Genomic DNA, 10,792 nt, shown 5'->3' with positions numbered 1-10,792 from the left:
TTGGTGGCAATTATGATGTTGTAAAGGCCTAACACACCTTTTTGTATGTGTTCTGTGTCAGAATAGCGGTGGACTCCACACTGACTGGAAGACTTTTCCAACGGTTGAAAGTTTAAAATAATGTATCCAATCCAACTATACTAACTTGGACACCCCCCACCTCTCCCCCATTCTTACCCAGCCACCAAAAGGCAAGATCTTTCAAGTCTCCTGTTGCTGAAATGAAGAGCACAATTATCTCTAAAAGAAGAATTTCCGTGGTTATATACAAAATAGCAAAAGAAGTAAAATTGTGCATTCCTTTTGGGACCACTTTCTGTCTAGAAAACTAAAGAAAAACACACTTGTGTAAGCATGTCCAGACAAAAAAAGAGGAAAAAATACATTGTGAAGCAAACAACTTTTAACTTTCACTGTAGTTTAAAAATTTCAAACCATTGATCTGGTTTTACTGACTTTATGAGTTGGGGGTGGGAGGGCCTTGTTTTAATCTCACTTTCAAACTTTGAAGTCGTGTTTGTAGCAGGATCGATATCTATTTTTTGTCCATATTTCCATTTCCTTTCCTTTTTTTTTTTTAAATGCAGTTTGCTTTTACAGTCAATTGTTGAGCCAAGACAAGGGAGTCCAAGCCCAGATACTTCTGGGATTGTTAATGCTGTAAATTTAGTCCCTGAATTCTTTTTTTATTTCTGTCTTAGTGTCACAAATTGTTGCACAAATATTGCATATATAGGATAATGTTAAGAAGTAAGATAACCAAGCACACGCTGTACATGGTATTGAATGTTTGTTTGGAAAAAAAAAAATCACCTTTTATGGGTAACGAAATGCAGACTAGGTTTTTTCCACCCCACCTCACATATCATTCTTCCATTTTTTTGCATAGTTTGGATTTCTAATGCCTAATGGGAGGCAGTTTATAGCCTAACACTACCCCAACATCTCAACAAACAAGATTCTTTGGGTTGCGGGGGGCGCGGGGAGAGAGTTGAAAAGAGAAACCTGTTCAGCGCTTGGCTATTCCATCAATTCTTTGTGTATGAAACAATGTACAAATTAATGTTTTTGAAAATAATGATCATAAACTTTCTAAGTTAAGCAAGAACAACGGAAAGAGAAAAAAATTGTTTTGGTTTGCCATACTGGGTTGGATTACTCTTTAGAATCGCATGCTGTAGAAATGCTCGAGTGCATATGAGACTAATGCGTCCTTATATGTGTTTTCTTTCAAGAAATAACCTCTTCATTTTTCTAAAAAGAAAAAGAAAAAAAAAGCTGTAACCATTGCTGATCTCATTTATTGTCGCTACTCTGTGCATAACAAAAACCTATGAAGAATGAAAAGTACCAAGCTATGCACATCTTGGAGTAGTGTGATAAGTCACTATTCTTAATTTTAAAGAAAGCAAGAAACCACCTGTTTAAACAATTGCTGTAGATTTGATTCTGGGGTGGGGAAGGGAGGGGCCTGTCACTCCTTAAATTCCTGACAGCCAGTTGGCTCTAGTCAAATGAGCCCTTTTTATCAGATTAGGTTTTTTCCCCCTAACAAGAAGCCTTTCCTGGCTTTGTGTTTTGAAAATGAAAGGAAAAAAAACCCTAAAGAGCATTTGAACAGCAAATTGTTTTGTCAAACTTTGATTCTCCCTTTCACTGTACCAGAATTTCCCCTCCTTTGCTGCAGCAGTGGCTTTTATCCATTTTGGGTTTTTTTCCCCTCTCTCTGCAACATTCTGTACAAAATGTGCTGTAATCGTGTGTTTTTAGGCCTGGATTTGGCATTTCAAATTTTTTAAAACCCTCTTCCCCACCCTACCCCTCTCATGGATCTATTCTCCATAGAGCTTTCTCCACACCCTTGTATCCTTCACCTTTTGTATTTAATTTTAAAGTCAGTGTACTTCAAGAAAGCTGGATGCAAGATAGATACTATATTAAAATGTACTGTTATTTAAGATGTAATAAAGCAGTTTGACATGACTTGTTTTTGGCCGCTTGTTGGCTTTCCAGCTTGAAGCTGGGGTGATCATGGCTCCAAGCTGGCGTGTGTGAGTGTGTTTTAAAGCATAGGGGCTTCGTTTATGTTTCGCTGTGCGCGTGGCACCAGTGGGAGCTGGGATGGGCCCTGACACCTTGGAAGGAGGGCAGGAACCTGCTCTCTGCCCCCCTCCCTCACAGCCAACGTGTTCCTTGACATCCCCTCACCCTGGTGTTTTCCTCAGGTACCTGCTTATGTTAACATATACACATTTGACCCCAAAAATGAGTGTTATACTGATGTACGTCATTAAAAGCAACTCTTGTGCATGTGTTACTCGTTGGAAATCGGTTTCCACGTGCCCACATGTAGACATGCGGGTGATAATGGAATGAGTTCATTGAAACAGGCCTTCCGTCACAGCTTCACTCTGAAGGGGGGGGGGGTTGTTAGCAGGTTTGGGCTGGCTTTGGGGAGGGAAAACTTGTTCAGGCCTGTTTTTCCCTACAGAGAAAAAGGTGTTTGCCTAAATGTTGTTTTTAACAGCCCCCCCCCCCCCCGCTATTTCATGACTTAATTGCCCTAGGAAAGTACCTCTGAACTGAATAGCGGGATTTCAAATCCTGTCACGCCAAACTTTATAAAGTTTGATATCTGAAGCTGTAGTGCACGGTTTAAGCACTTTACTGCACATCTTCCCCCAAGATTGTAGTTTCATAGATAACGGCTTTTCAAGCCCTCACAGTGCCATACATTTGCACCTTGGAAAACTTAACATTTTCTCTTGCCAAGTGCTACATTTTAAAAATTTTGGGGTTTGCTCTTATGATTTCTCTCCTCTCTACCAGCGTGGAATGTTCTTGCATGTCAAAATGGGCAACCTCTAAGTATTTTGTTGGTTATGTGACTAGCTCCCTTTCAGAGCTCTCCAGTGTACCACTTGGGCAGAGAACTCTCCCCTCACCATCTTTATTTCTTACATTTTTTGCAGTGAGATAACTGCCTTAATTCACTACCCAAGGATGCCTATTGCTAAGGTTAGCTCTGCACTCAAGAATTGCTAGTGTGCATTTCCCTAAACTCTTTGCAAGCAGGAGTCACAAATCTGAATTAAGTGATCCCTGTATAGGATCCCTATATTAAGTGATCCGGGGAGAGAGCGGAGGACAGGAAGGCCTGGCGTGCTATGGTCCATGGGGTCACGAAGAGTCGGACACGACTGAACAACAACAACAAATATAGGATTGGGATGGAAAATTCCTCCAGTTGTACTAGCCAATGATCAGGAACTAGGAGTGCATTGGGTAATCCCTCTGCATTGTCTTTGAGCCTCTGCCATAGATGCACTGTGGGCTGGCTTGGGTGGTTTGTTCTGTTGGGGGGTGGGGGCAAGGGTCATCCTGCTTGGATGATGTCTTCCTTCCAATGCCAGTTGTATGCATTTATGCCCATCACCTGCTGATACACTCACCATTCTTTTGTAGCTCTAATCAGGGTAATTTAAAGAAAAGTGTAGTTAGGGTGCAATCCTATGCATGTTTAGACAGGAAAAAGTCCTACAACTCCCAGCATGTTCCAGCAAGCATGCATGGGATTGCTCCCTTAGTGTAACTAACGTGCTAAATGAACTTGCAGATACGTTCACCGATAAAAATCCCTGCAGTTTGAGCTTGATAAAGCTGGTGCTTTTTTTTTAATCAGTGGAAGGAGAAAGTCCACCTCCTCGGGAATAGAAGTTGAGGCAATATGCAGTTCCCCCCCTGCTTGGCAGGCTGAGAGGTGGCAAGGAATAAGGCTTTGTCCCCGATTGGCACATCAGTGAGGGATTCTAACATCGGGCCACCAAACAGCATCTTGTACATGCATGCAAGCCATCACCTTGCACTCTGAATGCAGTTCACGTATCCTGTGTGTATATGTGCATGTGTGCATTCTTTGTGCGTCTGTGTGCAATTCCTGGGGGCTCTTGTCAGAGGGCCCATGCTTGGGTGTGGGCCCTTGGCAGGTGCCTGACCATGCCTGCCCTTGGCACCAGCCCTGGTTCCCCCAACAGTCAAAATTCCAAATGTGCCCCACTGACGCTAAAAGCTTTTGGGCTTCATTCGGCCTTCCAGCACCATCTTTTGGGTTTTGGAGCTCATCCCACCTCTGCCTTGTAATTAGGTTCTGGGACATGTTACTTTTCCACCAGTTCGCCTCCTGGAAAATGAGTGTGTTGCGACTGGCCGTGACCATTATGGCAGCCATTCTATGAATGGGCAAGGACCCTGTGGCAGCCATTTTGTGAGAGTGCCCTCTAGTGCCAGTTCCAGGTTTTTTGAGGGCCCTTCGGCGAGATACCCACAATGGGGCCCCTCCCTCGGTGATCTGCCTTCTCAAACAAAGCCCTATGAAGAGAGACTGAAAGAACTGGGCAAGTTTAGCCTTGAGAAGACTGAGGGGAGATAGGGGAGCGCTGTTCAAGTACTTGAAAGGTTGTCACAGAGAGGAAGGCCACTGGAAAATGAGTGTGTTGCGACTGGCCGTGACCATTATGGCAGCCATTCTATGAATGGGCAAGGACCCTGTGGCAGCCATTTTGTGAGAGTGCCCTCTAGTGCCAGTTCCAGGTTTTTTGAGGGCCCTTCGGCGAGATACCCACAATGGGGCCCCTCCCTCGGTGATCTGCCTTCTCAAACAAAGCCCTATGAAGAGAGACTGAAAGAACTGGGCAAGTTTAGCCTTGAGAAGACTGAGGGGAGATAGGGGAGCGCTGTTCAAGTACTTGAAAGGTTGTCACAGAGAGGAAGGCCACTGGAAAATGAGTGTGTTGCGACTGGCCGTGACCATTATGGCAGCCATTCTATGAATGGGCAAGGACCCTGTGGCAGCCATTTTGTGAGAGTGCCCTCTAGTGCCAGTTCCAGGTTTTTTGAGGGCCCTTCGGTGAGATACCCACAATGGGGCCCCTCCCTCGGTGATCTCCCTTCTCAAACAAAGCCCTATGAAGAGAGACTGAAAGAACTGGGCAAGTTTAGCCTTGAGAAGACTGAGGGGAGATAGGGTAGCGCTGTTCAAGTACTTGAAAGGTTGTCGCAGAGAGGAAGGCCAGGATCTCTTCTTGATCATCCCAGAGTGCAGGACACAGAATCATGGGCTCAAGTGATGGGAAGCCGGATTCCGGCTGAACATAAGGGAAAACGTCCTGACTCTTAGAGCAAGATGACAATGGAACCCATTTCCTAGGGAGGCGGTGGGCTCTCCCACCCTGGAGGCATTCAAGATGAGGCTGGACAGCCACCTGTCAGGGATGCTTTGACTTGGATTCCTGCATTGAACAGGGGATCGGACTCGATGGTCTTGTAGGCTCCTTCCAGCCCTACTCCTCTGTGATTCTACGATGGCCATTGTCACCAGCTGCTCTTCCCCTCATCCTCTTCCTTATCATTGCTACCACTTGCTTGATGGGCAGAGAGTAATGAGCAAGTAGGCAGTGGCATCTGCTCACCACCGCCACTGTTTTCTGGGCCAGAGCGAGAGGCGGGTGAACAGACCTGTTGCAGACATTTTGTGAGAGCACCCACGATACGCAATGTTCCCAATGTCCCCACCCAAACCAAAAATGTTGGGAACCCCTGGGCTACTCAGCAGACAATACTGGCATGGACAAATCGTTTGGCCTGGTGGAAGGCAGCTATTTAATTTCCCCTTTGGTTAGCGATGGAACAGCAGATCTGGTTTTCGGCAAATGCAATCAGTGGCAAACAAGGCTCTTGCTTGTGCGGTGCTCCCAGAATGCTGGATCAGCATTCGTGTCTTCCTTTTTTTGTAGACCTTTGCTTTCTCCTGTTGAGCCAGCCTCCCTTTCTTTCGCATATGATAATGACTTAACAATTGGTTCAGTTTTTAGGTTTAGGAGGTTAGACAGCACAGCGATCCTTTATAGCAGGAATGTTGAACTTCTTTCAGCCTCTTCTCCGAGATGCTCTTGGGAGCCACAGTGCAGTGGTGGGTGGAGCCAAAGGAAGAGGGGTGTGGCCAAAAGACCCAAATGACAGGCATATTTTAGCTTACAGCCCTCACTGCCAGTAATTAAGCTGTAGGAGAGGAGAGCCAGTTCAACCTTTTAGAACAGGGAAATGCACAAAAACTAGGAAACCACCCAACAGTCTTTGGTCGGGGAAAAGGGAAGTGGTGGGCATGGCTAAATGGGGAACCCCTAGTGGGGCATATTCCCCCCCCCACTTTATAAGCTATTGCCTGTGTGGCTATTCTATATCAGTCTAAAATCGAAGTTAAAAAGCATATTAATGCCCCAATGCTTACTTTGGAGTAAGCCCTGTTGTACACCATAGGACATGCTTCCTGGTCAACATGCATAGGGTTGCACAGTAAATGACCACACTGCCTTAAATATCAACAGGAATTAACAGAAGGCCACATCCTCACCTGGGGGCCGGTTGTAACACAAGAGGCTGAAATTTGCAGGCTCACCAGCCATTTTGTGCATGCACAGATTTCACCTTACTCTTCATTTGTTTTTCAGAAGAGCATGAATCGTGGTGGTGGTTTTTACACGGCCGACTCCCAAAGAGAGACAAGTCGTGTGTGTGTGTGTGTGTTTAATGCAACTGAAAACCAACATGGTGGCGCTTTCAGGGTGCAGCTTTTGGGGTGTTGGGCTGTGGGAGACAATTTCAAAACAAAAGGGCTCCTTTCATCTCCCTTTAATTATTCATCCGCCATTTGCTTCAGATTAGCGCCACCTGACATCCTTGACCCTAGAAGGTGGATCACCTGGAGAGCAGGAAGTGGAGAGCAGAGAGTGTGTTTAATGCAACGGCTCTCTCGCTGGCAGCATTCTCCTGGGAGTGCACAGGCTGGAAATTACGGGTCCAAACCTCCCACATGCCCATCGCCGCCTCATCTTCCCTCTGCAGCCTCCCTTTCAGCGTCAGAACAGGAGGTGCTAATATTACCTCTCCATCCGCACAGTGGCGAAGGGACTGCATAGCTTATTGGCAGAGCCCCCGTTTTACATGCAGCCTGCATGTCCCTGGCTCAATTCCTCGCTTCGCCAGTTCAAGGATCAAGTACCAGGGGATGGAAAGGATCATTTTCTGCCTGAGACTCTGGAGAGTGGCTGCCAGTCAGAGCAGGCGATACTGGGATGGACGATGGATGGCAGCAGAGGCTGGTGGTTATAATATCAGTGGGGCCAATCCGCTCTGGGTTTGAGTCAGAACTCTAACGGAGCTATCCAAGGTGCTGAAGCCTACCCCCCAGATAGATTCAGCACCTTGGGTAATTCCTTTGGAGTTCTGACTGGCTCTGATTGAAGCCTGGAGCGGCTTCACCGCCCCACTGACATCGGAGTCACCAGCCTCTGGGTGAGGATGGGCGCACAAGGAGTCTAAGCTGGTATAAAGCAGCTTCCAATGTTACTGCAAAGTAAACCTTGCTGCCTACGACTGAAATTTGGGGAAGGGCCACAGCTCAGTGCTGGAGCGCATGGAACGCCCCACACTCAACCCCCCACATCCGTAAGGATCAGGTGATGGGAAAGAAAGCTCCTTTGTGGCCAGAGAGCCGCTGCTGCTCAAAATGGAGGGTTGGCTCTCGACTAAAGCATACTCAGAGTAGGCCCATTTAAAACCAACAGGACTTGCGTTAGATGGGATTAACTACCGTCCTATTGATTTAAGCGGGTCTACTCTAAAAACGTCTAAGGGGGCAGCCGTATGCATGTTTAGACAGAAAAGAGTCCAACAGCTCCCAGCATGCGCCTGGTTGGGATCGGGACCTGATGAAGACGGAGCGTTCTGTGTTCAGGTTTTTAGCTGGCTGCAAATGTTTATTTTACTGACACCTCTTTGTACTGTTTACTGCAGGGGTGGGCAACATGAAACCCTCCAGGTGTTTTGGCCTGCGACCCCCATGATCGCTCACCATTGGCTATGCTGGCTAGGGCTGGTGGGAGTTGTAGGCCAAAACTTCTGGAGGGTCATAAGTTGCCTGCAGCCAGTTCAGTGCCTTATTTGCCTCGATAGTGCTAAAACAGACTTTCCAGACCCGATGCCCTCTAGAGCAGTTGGGCTACAACTCCCATCATCCCCAGCCAGCATGGCCGATGGCCCACAAGTCTTCCCAGCCCCCCCCCGCCCCCGACACATAATATTTTATTGTAAATCCTATATATTGAAAGCAAACTCAATTCTCCGAGTGTGGATCCCAGTGTAACCAAATCAGCACCATTCACAGTCAAGGTGAAGGTATCGGCCAAAAAAAAAAGTCTTTGGGGGGGAAACCCGGGGTGGGGGAAGTACCCCAAACCAGCCCAATATCAACTAGGTTCAGTGGCCATGGAATGGTGGCTGACTTGAGTTGTGGAGAGGGGCAGGATGGAATGTAACATTGTGGAAACCGGGATGGCTGGCTGGATCACAGAACTGGAGCACTTGACAGCCCTTTTTGTAGCCGGTTACATATTTCATAGCTAAGATATTCTTTAAAATATTTTCTGTCCTAAACCCTTGTGGTGGTGGGGGGGGAGGCAAATGAAATACAAAATACAAAATAAACAGCGAATGTTTATCACAAGGGCTGCATTTTACATCGTCCTTTGGGCATCTTTTCTTCCACCAGCCTGCTGTTAATAAGATGGGACCTGGTCCATCAAGAAACAGCATCCTCAGGGCAAGTTTTGCAGCTTTGGGTATCTATGTGGGGTTTGGGGGGTGGTGGGGTCGTATCCATTGTCTCTTGTGAGAAATCTAAGTCTAAAACTAAGCACCAAAGGAGAGAGGGTGAAGAACAGGACACCGAGAGAGAGCCTACGTGTATGACTGGTGATTTGCCGGTGTGAGTCATCCCTCTTCAATATGGAATTATGTGTTTTCTTATTCAAACTTCTCTCTGAGTTCTCTACAGTTCCTTAATTGGTTTCCAGAATGATTGATTTCTTTATGATAGGGCAGATGGGGTGGGGAGGGGGAAGAGAGAAAATAACTGAAAAAACAACAGCAACACAATTTGGTGCATTATGAATTCTGGATGTGCAGCTCAGTTTGGATGCTGGTGAGTTTCACGTTTGCCTTTCAAACACTTCCTTGTTAGATTATTTCAAGCCTGTTCTCCTTATAGTTTAGGAAAAATGCAGTTTGATGTGGGCAAAATTGTAACAGAAGGGTTTGAAAGTGTTTTCCACTCAGAAATTATTGCTGATTAACACGCATCCAAAATCTGCCAAAACACAAAAGCACGGGAACAACCTCAAATGTGCATTTCAAAATGGTGGAAGTATGCTAATCTGCAGGTAAGTGTAATTTCTCCTTAAACTCAGTGACTAGTAGTCAATTGCAGAGGTCTAAGAAACATGCAGGCCCAGGAACATGGTATTGCATTTATACATGATCATATTGTCTATAATAATAAAAGAGGATGTCTCTCTGTCTGTCAGTACCATAGCACCAAGACTGTACAACCTAGGCATCTGAAACTTGGCATGCATACTAAGGGGATCCTAGGCATGTGCCCCTCAGGGTTGTTTTTTTAGGTGCATTAATTTATTTAATTTTGGGCTGCATTAATGGAAGTATAGCTTCCAAATCCTGGGAAGTACTAGTTCCCCTCTACTCAGCACTGGTTAGGCCTCATCTGGAGTACTGTGTCCAGTTCTGGGCACCACACTGTGAGAAGGATGCAGACAAGCTGGAGAGGGTTCAGAGGATGACAACAAAGATGATCAGGGGGCTGGAAACAAAGCCCTGTGAGGAGAGACTGAAAGAACTGGGCATGTTTAGCCTTGAGAAGAGAAGACTGAGGGGAGATAGGATGGCGCTCTTTAAAGGTTTATGATTCTGTGATTCTAAGTCCTTGAAAGGTTGTCACAGAGAGGAAGGCCAGGATCTCTTCTCGAGATCCTGTCCTTCCTCTCACTAGTAACCTGTAATAAAGAAATACAACTGTTCACTAGTAACCCGTAATAAAGAAATACAACTGTTCGATAATGGAACGTCTTCCAGGCAAAGCACTTCCAATGAACCTATTCATCACAAGCAGCCTTCGTACTCCGCTGTCAAGCCATCGTCACGTCTGCTGACTTGGCAGTTACCAAAAGCGGCTGAACAAGGCAAGCCACCCCCAGCGCTGTCTTGGGCACCACGTGACACCTAATCATTTCCACAAGTCATGCAGGAGCTGGGGCTGGCCCAGACATTTTTGGCCAGGATCTCTGACCTTTCAGATACCAGCCAAACACTTTCAAGCGCTTGCGTTAGAACAAGGCACGTCCCGTGTTTTCCCACCCATAACCTTTCCTTGTAGGTGACGAGTGCTGAGCTTGTCCTGCTTAGCCTGGGGACAGAATGGCAAGTGTGACAGACCACAGCCGGGTCAGTTCCAGGCTTCCCGGCCTCAGGTCAAGGGTAGGCATGGTGGGGCAGCTGCCGAGGGCCCACCCCCCAGCAGGGGCCCCATGACAAGTTGCTCTTCCTTTTCACCATGGCGCCTCTCGCTCTGGCCCAGACAATGGCGGTGGCGAGGAGAAGGAGCAGGTGGTGCTGCGGCCTCCTTGCTCGCTGGTTCTGCCCGTCAAGCAAGCAAGTGGTGGCAATGACGAGGAAGAGGATGACGAGCAAGAAAAGCTGGTGACAAAGGTGGTGAGAATGTCGACTCATTGAGGGAGGAGAATCATGGAAGGTGTCTTGACCCAGGGCCCTCAAAGCCTGGAGCTGGCACTGGAGAAGGCCCTCAGCAAGGTGCTTCTGGCAGGCCCCCTCTTCTATGGCTTACCTGGCAGTGGCAACGAACAGCTGCGGCGCTCTCCATTTT

General features: G+C 46.9%; 1 protein-coding gene across 4 annotated transcripts in view; it reads left to right on the top strand.

Moving 5' to 3' along the window:
- The window catches only part of GNB1 (G protein subunit beta 1), a 27,830-nt gene extending 25,847 nt beyond the window's left edge, over window positions 1-1,983 (top strand). The window contains exon 10 of one of the 4 annotated variants that reach the window (XM_084821530.1): window positions 182-1,983. The gene's annotated coding sequence lies outside the window, so the exon portion shown is untranslated. Of the gene's footprint in view, window positions 1-61 lie in introns of all 4 variants that reach the window. The other 3 variants (XM_084821528.1, XM_084821527.1, XM_084821529.1) reach the window with 3 other exon arrangements.
- The last annotated feature ends 8,809 nt before the right edge of the window (window positions 1,984-10,792 follow it).

Source organism: Heloderma suspectum, chromosome 15 (genome assembly GCF_057233095.1).
Source record: "Heloderma suspectum isolate Gila_16-S chromosome 15, 16-S_ref, whole genome shotgun sequence".
In the NCBI taxonomy this organism is placed as follows: Eukaryota; Metazoa; Chordata; class Lepidosauria; order Squamata; family Helodermatidae; genus Heloderma; species Heloderma suspectum.
Note: the sequence above shows the minus strand (reverse complement) of the source record. Positions and strands in the feature narration are given on the sequence as shown.